Source organism: Pteropus vampyrus, unplaced genomic scaffold (genome assembly GCF_000151845.1).
Source record: "Pteropus vampyrus isolate Shadow unplaced genomic scaffold, Pvam_2.0 Scaffold1000002469, whole genome shotgun sequence".
Taxonomy (NCBI): Eukaryota; Metazoa; Chordata; class Mammalia; order Chiroptera; family Pteropodidae; genus Pteropus; species Pteropus vampyrus.
Window position 1 is genome coordinate 6,997 of NW_011916871.1, and position 13,134 is coordinate 20,130.

The 13,134-nt window shown below is 46.3% G+C and overlaps 1 pseudogene; it reads right to left on the minus strand.

The window, feature by feature from the left end:
* Positions 1-2,986: 2,986 nt before the first annotated feature.
* Positions 2,987-8,023, minus strand: LOC105311239 (annotated as a pseudogene).
* Between the last annotated feature and the right edge of the window lie 5,111 nt (positions 8,024-13,134).

The window sequence follows — 13,134 nt, forward strand, 5'->3', positions numbered from 1 at the left end:
TGGGGGTGGAACCCTGACCAGGACCATGAAGCCAGGAGCGAGAGTCCTGCTCACTACTCACTACTCGCTACCTGGGATAATGCTTTGAGGGTTGAGTCAGGAGGGAGTGAGGTGGGCCAGACAGGAGCTTGGAGAGAGACTTGTGTGTAATTTTTGACGGTTGTCCTAATCCAGTGTGTTTTAGGCAAATTACTTCATGAGTCTGAGGTCATCTTTACAAATAAGAAGATGACCTCCATCTAACAGTTATGTGAAGACTCAATGGTGAGGGTATCTGCAGCACCCAGTCCAGGGCCTGGCACCCAGGAAGCACTCAGAAAATGCTGGTCTGTATCACATGTGCTCTATGCACTTCACGGGTGGTGAACTGTGCAAGTAGACGACGTTCCAAGTTAGATTAATGCTCTTGTGTCCCCAACTTGAAATTTGCACATGGGGACCTGCACTTTCATTTGCACTGGGCAGCAAATTATGTAGCTGATCCGCTACAGGTTTACTTTGGACTTACTTGTCTCATTTTTAGTTTGTAACCTCTTTCTTATGTCCCAGCTTCCTGGAGTTCAAAATAAACAATCCTTGGGCCGGCCAGCTGATAGAGGAACCAAATTTACTGAAATAAAAGAAAAAGTCAGCAGGAAAGGATGTTGGCTTGGTTTAGTGCCCACTGCAGTGTATGTGTGTGTGTGAGAGAGCGTGTGCACACTAAATAAATATTCTTTTCTTTATCTTTACCCATTCACAATAAATCCACTAACCAATCCATTCTGTCAAAAGTTACACACAAATATCGACTATATTTCACACAACATACCAATCCTGAAAACTGAAATATGTGCTGAACTTCCATGGGTCCTGTTCTCTGATCCTAGTTTCAGGGATGTGATGGATGTCAAATAAGCAAGTAAAATATATGATTACACATGATAACATATGTGAGATGGAATAAATCTTGGAGATTGGTGATGAGATAATAGAAGATGCAACTAGTCTGTGCATCGTGGAAGGTCAGCTGTGAGGAGGTGATGTTTGATTCATGGATCATAAGAGTTCAGAAACTCACAGAATCCATTTTAAATTGTCATTTGCACATCCTGTGATATCGGGCAAAGCGTTTGCTTGGTGGCCCAGTTTCTCACTAAGAAATGGGGAGAGAGGCTCATTGTCTGATTGTATTCAGGAGATGCTGTCAGGCAGGTGGCAATCATGTTTTCTTTTTTTTAAATTAAATCCACTGGGGTGACCCTGGTAAATAAAATTATATAGGTTTCAAGTGTCATATATATGGTGACAAAAGGTGATCACGTTTTGAGGGAACCATAATGTCAACACGTGACATATTTGATATAACAGATCGGGGTAACATTGTTTATCTGGATAAAATATCACATTATTCAGTGTCATGCGAAGGCTACAGTTTTCTCCATCCTCCTTTAACCCCACCTCACTAAGTTGTATGGAGAGTCAACACAGGTTATAAATAGAAATGTGTTATTGACCCATAACAACAAGTGAGCTTATGACTCAAAAAGTGACAGTCAAAGAGCACATAGCTTCCGTTTCACAAGATTCTGTGGTTTTGTCTTGAACAAGACCTTCCAATGTCTCCTCATAGTTTACAAACATAATGGATTGCATGGGAAACTTTCCTTCCTTATAGGGTTAAAATTTGTCATCCCTCCCTAAACAACAAGTGTTGTCTCCTCTTGGACATTACATACATGCATGCTTCTTAAAATTTCCCTTCATTTATTCACTATCATGTTTGAAAATTTATCTGTATTCAGTTCGTGCCTTTTTATTGCCATATAACAACACTCCATTGCATGTATGTAAACCACAGATATGCATTCATTGTGAGATTTATTTCTATAGTTTTTGTCTAAAATGGATGACACCACTACAAATATTCTTGTAAGAGTATCTCGTCTATACACACACATGTTTTCCTCTAGGGTCTAAGCTATGGGCCAGAGCTGTGTGGCTCCTCCTTATACCTGGTAATAGTTGTTTATTTCCCAACCCGAATGAAGCAGTTTGTACTCTTACCAGTAACATACTGGGATGCCAGGCACTCAGACATTTTTTCTCACTATTGATTTGGCAGTTGATTTTTCCTTTGCCTCTCATGTGGATGTGTTAGGATTTTGGAATCGTAGTTTCACTGAAACTGTGACATAACATTGAGATGGAAATGACCATGACCTTCTGGGTAGAAGAAAACATAGTTGCACAGCAAGATCATCTGTGAGTGTGTTGAGGTTGGATCGTACTCACTTGCGAAGACATTTTATCCATTCTATCCCAACTGTGCATTTAATGCGTTCGCACTAGCACCTTGAGGATGGCCATTTCTTTTCACCAAAAAAATAGGCACATGTGACAAATAGGGTTTTTTTCTTAATGATATTTGCTTAGAGCTGGTTTACCCACACACTACCTGGCTGTCTGTTTAAACACCAGTGTGTTCATTCAAACTGATAATAGATCTGGAAATCTATACCAGGTACCATCTGATGAAGACAGCCATGCTTGCTGGGTCCAGGATGGGTTTTAGAGAATGATTTTGGATGTGTGTGTTCCAAACTGGACCTGATTTTCATCCATTTATTCAATTATTTAAAACACATTCTGTTTCTCTCCTGAAGAGATGGAGGTAAATAGAACACATCAGTGAATGTGGAAAATAAAAATAAAGCAAAATGTATTACAGGGCAGTGGACCAGACATGAAGGTATAAAAAGTGAGGACCCAAATTTGCAAAGTGAGACATGCCCTCTGTCATAGGAATGAGAAAAACAAGGCAGGGGGTACAGTCAAGAGGAGTCAACAATGGCAGGGGGAGAGCATCACAGTTTAATAGAGGAAGAGCCTTCTACAGACACCCCAGATAATTTTTTTGCACTCAGACCACGTTTACCCCTGACAGTCTCAGCAGACAGCTCCCCTAATTTATGTACCAGATTTTGACTCAGAACCTCTTGGATCATCAGGTGAAGTCCATGGCCTCACCACTCTGAACAGCAAAATTATCTCCTCCTGCGTTGACCTCCTGCTGCCCACTGGCTCCCCTTGGGCTGGGTCGAGCCTGAAACAGCAGCACCCTGAAGACCAGCAGGATCAGGGAAATCACACGTATCTGGATGAGATTCCCCAGCGTGTAGTTTGGGGTTCGGAAGCTGAGAATTGTGGACAAAGGGGTCACAGAGGTCGTATAGACCACAGTCCTCCAGGATCCTGAATGTGCACCCGCCCCCTGACAGGACGAGACCGCCCGCATCACCCCATACTGAGGGTTTCTCACTAGTCTTGGGGCCGTCAGCTGCTGTGATGGAGTGATGGCGTCAGCTGCTCCTGGGGGTCATGAAGTGGGGGTGTGAGTGAGGACTTGGGGAGACACGACCTCCCTCCTGGGTTCTGTGTGCTCGGTGCCCCCACTTCTATCATGGCTGTCACACCACTTCTTAATGAACCCTGTTTCTGCCCTGCCAGGTCCCCTGTGTCTCCTCACTGGATTCTCTCACCTCCCTGTCGTCTGAATTCAAAACCAATGCAGAGACTCTGATAAGAGTTAGCTAGCTGTCCCAGAGCTCAGGACTGGAGAGAAAAATGGTCTCAGTACAGAAATTATCGAGCGCGGTGCATTCTGTGTTCCGTCTGAGGCACAAGACCCATAAGCTTATTCCCATCCAGCTGAGGCTCCCAGGGCCCATGGAAGAGGGGATGGCATCAGGGCTTCCTGAAATCAGGAGCACAAAGGGGTAAATGTCAGGAGTGGATCTGCTTCACCCCACCCAGGATCCTCCTCTCAGGGGCCTGAATTTTAACACTCACCTGGAGCTTTTCATCCATTTATTGTTTCATGAATTCACTTTTTATATAATTAAGAATAACAGCAATGGTAGATTTACCAGATAAAAATCATGGGTGTAAGGATATTTGTAGATATACTTGTAGATATGTAAATTTTGTATTTATAAAACAATAGATATATGTGTAACTACATCCACAGATATATACTGCAGATGCGTTGTGTCTATAATATATCATGTATATATTTTATCGTATACAGTTATATATCTGTATACACAATTACATATTTATCTACTATTAACATAAATACTGACATTATTTATGACATTATATGTCCACATGCATACCTATGCTACACCCATATGTATGATATGTGTGTATATAAATGATATATGTGAATTAGTCCATACAGGACAAGTCAGGTCAATTACTTGAAAAAAACAGGTTACAAGAAGGCAGGTCCCCAGAAAGGTCAGAGTCTGTTCATCAACAAGGAATACAGTCATGTCTGTGAAATGTGGGAGGGGCAAACAAAAAGAACCTGGCACACAGGGCGATGGTAAACTGGTGATAGGTCAGAGACAAGTGTTCAGAGGGGAAGTGCCATCATCATCTCTCTTGTTGGACAAACTCTAGAAAGTCAGGTAAGGTTTCATGGGTGGATGACTCATCATTTGATAATTATCCCCAAAGACAACCTCTAACCCCTCTTTATTTAACAAGGTCCAGACCTGAGCAAGTCCACAGCTTTTGTTTTCAAACTTTAAGAGAGAAAATCAGCATAATCAGAAAATACGAATGAATGATTATTTTTCAGTAGGGCTAATATCCAAATGGTTGAAATTAAGAAGATTTGTAATATGTTTCCCGTGGTTATAAATCAAAGAGAAAAGATAATTTTCAGGAGATGTTTAACTCTCGGGAAAAGCAAGCAATCAAAATAAAATGTTAATAAAACAGAAAATGGATCAACATGGCCAGGTCAACAGTGCTTTGATTTCTTAATAAGTTTGCCCTGGAATAATTTTGGGTGAGAATTAAGTTGTTTTTCTGAGGTAAAGCCTAGACTATTTTACTCTGTCATCATTTCATATGGAGTTTGGAGCTAGAAAAATGGCACACAACTGAGAATAAAGAAGTGACATTTCCTTTGACCCATGGCTTTTATAATTGTATTGGCACATCAGAGGGGTGAATTGAAAAACAATTAAAAGGTAGAGAATCTATAGAAAATTAACAGATCTAACTATGCACTAACTATGCTCAAACCAACAGGTTCCTCATGTGTACTTACTGTGTTCTAGAAAGTATAAAAAATTCAAACGTCTTACTTAGAAATTATAATGTTGAGCAATCCTTAAGATAGGCCATGAATTTACTCAATTTTATAAAAAAGTTTCAAAGTAATTCTGAAGTTCATTAATAAACCTCATTTGAGAATGCGTGTGATCGGGAGACCTGATATTAACAGGATGTTATTCTCCATGATGATTGTATAATTTAATCTAATCCCAGTGAAAGTGGCAGTACGATGATTTGTTTTTGAATCTTGAATCCATATACGATAAATTAAATTTGTAAGTTCATCTATTGAAATACTGCATAAAAGTCCCCAGAAAAAGAGCCATACTGCACACGTGTGCACAGGCCCACAGAGCAGACGTGGGTTGGACACGTCCTGCAGGACCCCAGTGACCCAGGGAGCCTGGCACGTCCCTCTGAGTCTCAGGTAGTAATGGGTGCACAAAGGCCTCAGGGGAACACGGGGGCCGTGCAGAGTGGTGCCCACGGGGGACACAATTTTCTACAGGAGAGTATCCAGTAGGGACTGGGACCCCAGGGCTCAGGCTCTAAGATGGGGACACCAGGAGGTGAGGGTGGGACTGTCCCCTCCTCTAGTCTCATTACTTCCTCCCGGGGCCATGGCATCTTACTCTGCCTCTGCAGGGATTCGAGATGGGGGCCAGGTCTGTTCCAGATGACATGGCCGGTAGGGTGCAGTGTGAGGGCTCTCTCATGGGGGGGTCCTCCTCTGTGGAGTCCCCCTGTTCCCTGCATTTATTACTGTCCCAGACTCTCCTGAGGACAGGGCCCTGGGTGACTGAGCCCAGAAAGGACAGGTCAGGCCCTCCCTCAGAGCGATGTTGTTTGAGCTATAGCACCTGCAGGTTCCCTGTGGGGTGAGGGCATAGGACTCATGGAGAACTCTGCCTGGAACAGCCCAGCTCGGTATTTTTCTCTAAGAAGCATGAGGGGTTGCACTGCCCCATCGCTGATCAGATGGAAAGTGTCCCCCAGCCTCCATGAACGACAAAGCAGAGTCATATTCAATCCTGAGAAAACCTTGAGGTTCAGCTGCACTGAGAGGGTGGTGAGGCACCGAGCTGCCCTAGAGAGAGGAATGTGGGCGAGGGGCTGCGGCCGCCTGGTCTTGACCTGAGGACCATCACACCTTTCTGAGGAACCCCATCTCTGTCTGTCTCTCTCCCTCCCTGGAGATACCATATAACATGTCTGGCCAGTACCCTTTGGGCTCCCCTGGGAGGGTCACTGCAGAGTCTGGGCCCCTAACTGACCCACCTGCCTCCTCAAATGCAACCAGGACATCCAGGGGGGGTGACTGGGGGCTGGCCACTCAGAGGAGAGGTGGCGTCCACTGTGGCACCTCTACTGGCCCCTGTTGGAGCCTGTCACAGAGCCCGGGGGAAGTCCTCCTGAAAGAGCCCAGCCTGTGGCTGCTGGGCAGGGTGCAGTGTGAGGTCACGTGCTCCCTCCTTAGATAGAGCAAATCTGTCACAGCCAACGTCAGAGCAACCCTGGAGTGTCCAAGGGCCGTGACAAAGCCCTGCCGAGTCAGGAGGGACGGCTTCCCAAACACTGTGGAAGGAGGGCCTGGCTCCTCCCCCGACCCCTTCCCATCCTGGTCCCCGGTCTCACTGAGGTCTCACTGTCCTCACTCTGTGTCTCTGGCCCATGAGCCCCCGTGTCCCCTCACCCCACCCTCTCACATGGGGCTTCCCTCCCAGCAGAGACCCCAGTGACCTGTCTGATGCCTGAAAACCGAGATGGGTCAGGATAGGACTCCCTCACGGAGACCAGGAGCTCCAGGTGGTCATTGGGGTGTGAACACATCTGGAGGGTTCCTGTGACAGCCATAGCATCTGAATGTCCCCCCTGTGGCTGGGAGTCCTGGGGAGCCACAGGGAACAGGGCCTGGTACCACCCACTGTATTGTCGCTGTGAGTTCAGAGTCCAGGGGACCTGTGTTCTCCTTCTTAGTCAGAATGAACCTGCAAAAACCCTGCCCTGAGCCACACAGAAGGGTCACGTTCCCTCCTGAGGTCACGACAGGACTCGGCAGGGCTGACAGGCTGGGTTTGCTGTAGGATCCTAGGAGAGGGGGAGGAAGCATGTAAATGGCGTAACACCTTCCCACTCCCGCAGGGTGGCTGTGAGGGGGGCACCCTGAGAACAGACCCCCATCCTGAGAGCAGAGGCTGAGGTGGGACCCTGAGTGTCCTCACATGTCACCACCAGCTCCAGGGAGTCACTGCATTCTGACCAGCCAGTGGTTTTGAGATAGTAACAGCGATATCTCCCTGCAGTGTGCTCTGTCATCTGTACGATGAAGAACTTGGCCTTGTCTTCGGGCACTAATGGGGTCTGTCTTTTCAAGGTAGCTGAATTTTCTTCTTTATCCAGGTGGAACTCCTCAGCCCCCAGGGTCCCCTGACACCAGATGGTCACAGGGCCCACCCAGAGGATCACAGGGCCTGGATCAGCCCAGATGGTGGGTTTGGAGACAGTCCCTGGAAGGAATCAGAGACTGGGTCATAGTTAGTCCTCACTTTCAGTCCCCAGCTCTCAGCCCCAAACCTCCCAGATATCTTTCATCCATTAGCCCAGAATGTTGTCTCCGTCTCCAGCTGCCTGGGGGTGGCCCCTTGTCCCCAGTGAGGAAGTGAGACCAGGGACCCATGGAGACAGACGCACCTGCCTACACGCGGGACCTCGGGCCCAAGCTCAGCCCTGGAAGAGAGTCCCCATGAGAGACTTAGTCTTGAGCGAACCTCACCTCCCCGTGAACCTCCTGAGTCCTGGGCTCCCCTGACTGCCCATGGCCTGGCTGTGGGGTGGGGCATCCCCTGGACCATGGCTTCTCTCCCATCCTCATCTCACCAAGGCAGAACCGGGCCATGAGTGTGGGGGTCATGGTGTGTCCTCATTCTGGTCCCCTGTGCAGGTTGGGAAGACCACAAAGCCTTCAGACAGACAGACACGGGGAGCGTGGCCACTCAGTGGCTGACCCTCCCTGTCATAGGGTTGTCACACCAGCAGCACCACAGGAAAAGGAAACACCCCCAGGAGTCTGAGTTTAGTTTCCAAGATGGAGCAGCACAGAGACCCAGAGCCTTCCTGAGATGCCCCTTCCACGTGAGGGGACCCAGGGCCTGGCCTTCCGTCTAGCGCCTCCCCCATGGGCTCCTTCACCCTCACCCCATCCACCAGCATATCCCTGTGGGGTCCTTGCTGTGGACAGAGGTCACCCAGGCCCTGGAGATGCTTCAGAAGGACGTGGGAGCCTGTGCCCAGCAAAGCTTGGAACAGCAGGGACACACGTTTACCATCCAGCTGTGCAGTTCAGAGGGCGTCCCTGTGACAGTGAGCTTGCAGGGGAGATGCAGGGAGATGAAAAAGAAAATGTGAACCCTCTGTGGTCCCGGAGTGTGCCTTTCTTTCTGTCCCAGCCCCTTCACGGACTTCTCCTTTTCCTAATAACACCCTCCCAGGAACAAGGCTCTGCTCATCTAACTCCGCAGCATCCCTGTCCCTTGGGCAGAGCTGTCTCCTCACTCTGTGGTTCTGCCCTCTGACTCCAGGGATAGCTGGAATTAGTACACTTATATGTGGGACAAAGCGGATATTTAAATATTCCTCCATCGTCCACTGTCTGTGTGACTTTGAGCAGCCACATCCATCTCTGAGTCCTTGTTTCCTCCTCTGCATTGTGTCGTCATGAGTCCCAGTCCTCAGAGTGGTTGTGGGGATAGTGGTGCCCGGGACATGGAGGACGAAATTTCTGTTTATTTCCAGGTCTGATTGAGATGTCTGGGGCGAGATGTAAGAGGATTATGTATCTAAATCCATGGCCAGGTGGACGATAGCTGTGCCCCCTCAAGAGCGCCATTTGCTCCTGATGCTCAGAACTGTTATTTATATTGTTCCTAAATTATGTAGTCATGCTTAAAGAAGAAAAAGAGAAAGGAATGTTCCCAATCTCCAGGCATCCACAATAAACAAAAGAGGCCAGAGCTGCATAGCCATTGGCACCTGGGTCTAGCAAGGGGTCATTAGAGCGCAGGTGTCTACATCTGTGTGGACAGAGCAGAACCCAGGTCCTCACTGTAGGGAGAGTATCTGGGCTCAAGGTGAGAATTGGAGGCAGTGTTGTGCCCTCTCGCATGCTGGGGATGGGCCCTGGGCCATCTCTGGCCCTGCCCCAAGTCAGCATGTGCCACGTCGCCTGTGTGTGTGAAACAGATCCCATCCTGTCTGGTGTGACGTGGGCGCCTGTCCTGGTGTGAGTGTGAGGCTCGCATGGGAGTCGTCCCTGCTGGCATGTCACAGTCAGATACTAAGTGTGAGAGACTGGACACAACGGGGCAGGGCAGCTGGACAGCCCACCCCTGTCAGGCCTGAACGTAGGACAGCGCTGGGATACTCTGTGTTTACAATCAGGCGTGGGGGGCGAACGTCCAACAAGAAAGGATGTCCCTGTGTGACCCTAATGATGACAAGTAGTGCTATGAAATGCGGTCTGCAGAGGCCTCAATGAGGTGATCCTGTTTGAGAAGTTTGAACACTATGCGAGCATGAAACGCATTTTAATTTAACCTTATTTAAATATCCAAGAAAGTAAAGGAGAAAATTCAATCCTTGGAACAGGGTTTATATTATAGAAGAATATGGAATTTTAGAAACGAATTAGGCCAATAGCTAGAGTTAATAAATACAAATTTGACTTACCACACTCAACGTATTTTTCCACCAAGGAGAGATACATTAAGAAACTGGGAGACAATTTTGAGGAAATTTCATAGGATGCAATACACAGAGACTGGAATTTTGAAATTAAGGTACGTGGGGAATAGAAAGAGAAAGGCCAATGGCTGGTGTTAGTTTTGCTAGAAAAGCAGTGAGGATGATGCTACAGTCCAAGAGGCCAATGGTTGAGTATTTTACAGAGAAGCAGAGAGAACATGCAGGGCCAGAAATTCACTTCAAATATAATGATGTAAATGGATGAAAAGTAGGAGAATGAACAATGCGGGTGAACCTCGAAAACACCGCGCTAAGCGAAATAAGCCAGATGCAAAAGGTCACTTGTATGACTGACTCCACATATACAAACTGCAAAGAATATGCAAATTCTAGAGACAGGAAGTGGAATAGAGTTCATGGGGGGCGGGGCGAGGCTGGCGTTAAAGAGCACTGGGGAGAGAGCGTTTAATGGGTACGCAGTTTCTGTTTGAGATGAAGAAAATATTCTGGAAACGGAAAGCGATCAGCATTGCCCAACATGGCACATGTACTTAATGCCACTGAATTACATCCTTGAATAATAGTTAAAGGGTAAGTTCTCTGTTATGTATATTTTACCACATTAACAAAGTAGAGAGATGATACATGTACTATACAAACATCAATCAAAAGGAAATTGAAGTGACTGTATTCGTTTCCAATTTCTGCTGTCGCAACTCACCACAAACTTAGTGGCTTAGAACAATACAAATGTATTGTCTTACAATTCTGGGATGAGAATTCAAAATCAGGCTCACTGGCACAAAGTCAAGGAATAAGGAGACATCCAGCTCCTTCATCTCAGTCCAGAATGGGAAGTTGGAAATGCAATTGATTTCTGTATAGCGACCATGTATCTAGTGATACTGGGAAACTTCTTTCTAATTTTAGTAATACATCTTCTTATTATCTTGGATTTGCTATGCACATCACTGAGCAATCTCTGAGAAATACAAGATTGTTCTCGCCCACTCAGTGCTCATAGCTTTGTTTTGTTTAGTTGATAATAAGTTGATACCTCCAGTGCTGTTTTGAGTAGAAGTCACAGGGTCAATACGTGGGCCATTGCCAGCCACAGAGGACAGGACTTCAGGTTCTCATTCGTAACACAGCATCTAGTGCTGATTGTTAAACACGCCTTTATAAATTAGGACATTCCCTTTTATTTCCCATGAGTTCATATTTTCATTATGCGGTGTTGGTGTCTTTTATCAAAAGCTTTGTCTGCATCTATTGAGATGATAGTTTTTTGCTCATTCTGATAATATGCTGGATTATATTGACTGATCTTAAAATTTTTTCAGCTTCTCTGTCTTTTAAAAGAACCTAGTGTAGCCACGCTGCATTGTCCTGTTTATATGTCACCGCATCTTATTTGTGACTATGTGTAGTGACTGACGTCTAAGTTCCTCTGAAGGAGCTCACTGCGATTTTCACGACCGTCATTTCCTTGTCAGATTTCGTCGTTTCTTCCCTAGCCTGGAAAGATGTGTTGGGCTGCACTTCTGCTTTTTTACTAGTCTCAGGGCAAGTTTGTGTGATTTGGGGAGGTGCGTGTGTGTTTCATAAGTGCATAGGCCTTTGGAAGAGATCACCAATGAAGTCTCCTGAACTGACACATTTATATATTGCAAAATGGTTAGCACTGTAGCATTAGCTAACATCTCTTTCCCGTCAGAGTTGCCATGTCTCTTGTGGTGAAGACATTTAAGATCTACTCTCTTAGCAACACTCAGGAATATGACACAGTATCATCACCACCTTATACACTAGATCCCCAGAACTTGTCAGCCTTATAACTGGAAGTTTGTGCCCTTTGACCTGTATCTCCCCATGTTCCCCTCCCCCAACCCCTGGCAAGCACCACCCTTCCTCTGTTTCAGTTTGATTTTTTGATTCTGCAGTGTTCAGTCGTAGGATAATTTTCAATTAGAATCCCTGTATTTAATGTATGCAATGGATGATATAGATTTTCTATCAATTCTTATGCCCATTGCACAAATTGCACATTTGAAGGTTTCCATTTTAACTACGTTTTCTAATAAATACACGGGCATCAAATTGTTCACAACGTTCTCTTCCTAGCTTTTGAAAGTCTGCAGGATTTGTAGTGCACTCTGCAATTCCATTCCTGGTATCAGAAATGTGTACCTTCTCTCTCTCCTTCCTGGCTATTGTGGCTCTGGTTTATAAGTGTGATCCATGTTGCCAGAAATGAAATGTATTGGCTTTGCTGGTTTTTCTCTAGTTTTTGTTTGTCCTCATTAGTAGCTACTCTTAGTATTGGTTCTCTCCTTCTAACTCTATTTAAAATAATTTGCTGTTCTTTTTGTAAATTCTTGACATAATAGCTTAGACCATTGATTTTTAGGCTTTTATTTTCTATTAATGCACTCCTGGTTCTTAATTTTCAGATTCATAAATTTGGTGTATCATGATTAGAATAACATTCACTTAAAACTTTCCCTCACTTCTGTTTTGGTTTTCAATTGATTATTGAGAAGTCTGTTGGTATGTATGCAAAAGGTAGGCATGTTAGTGACCTTCAGTTGCAGAATATGGTGACTCCCAGAGGGTCCCAACAGCTGCTGGGGGCCCACATCAGGTTTCCAGGTTGACTGTGGTCACTAGCTGGGTATCCATGGGGGCAGCTCCTCCGCTTTTTGGGGTCATTGTAGGCCCCTCCTTGGGTTATGGGGTCTGTGTCCTTCCTGGCCTAGTAGATGGCCAGAGCAGCGTGTATGCTGGGCTCATCTAGGGGTGCCTCTGCTGGGGAGGAAGGGGGTGCAGTTGTCTCCTATCTCAAGGTCCCATGGTTGGGCTGGCTGTAGGTCAATCCTAGGAGGCAACATCCTGGAGCAAGGAGAGAGTGACAAAAACGGTACCTGGTCAGAGTTGAGAGGGAGCCTGGGGCCTGGAGGGAATGGGACCCACCAGACTGTCCAGCTGCCTGTCCTCCTCTGGTTGTCTGTGCTTCATGTACAGCAACCTCTCCGACAGGGGAGTACGAAAGGTGGCCCCTTGCCTCCTAGGTTTTGACCTTGAGAGGGTCACCTGGGAGCACGTCACTCCCTGGGAGTCCTCATTGGAGATAGTGAGACGGAAACAGTGGGTCCTTGATTCCACTTGTGAAACCCTCTGGGGTCCGTGCTGCTGCCAGAGTGATACTTTAACAGTGTAAGTCAGATGAGGTCTCTCTCCCGACGAGATCTTAGGGATGTGCTAAGCCTTGGGCACCTGGGC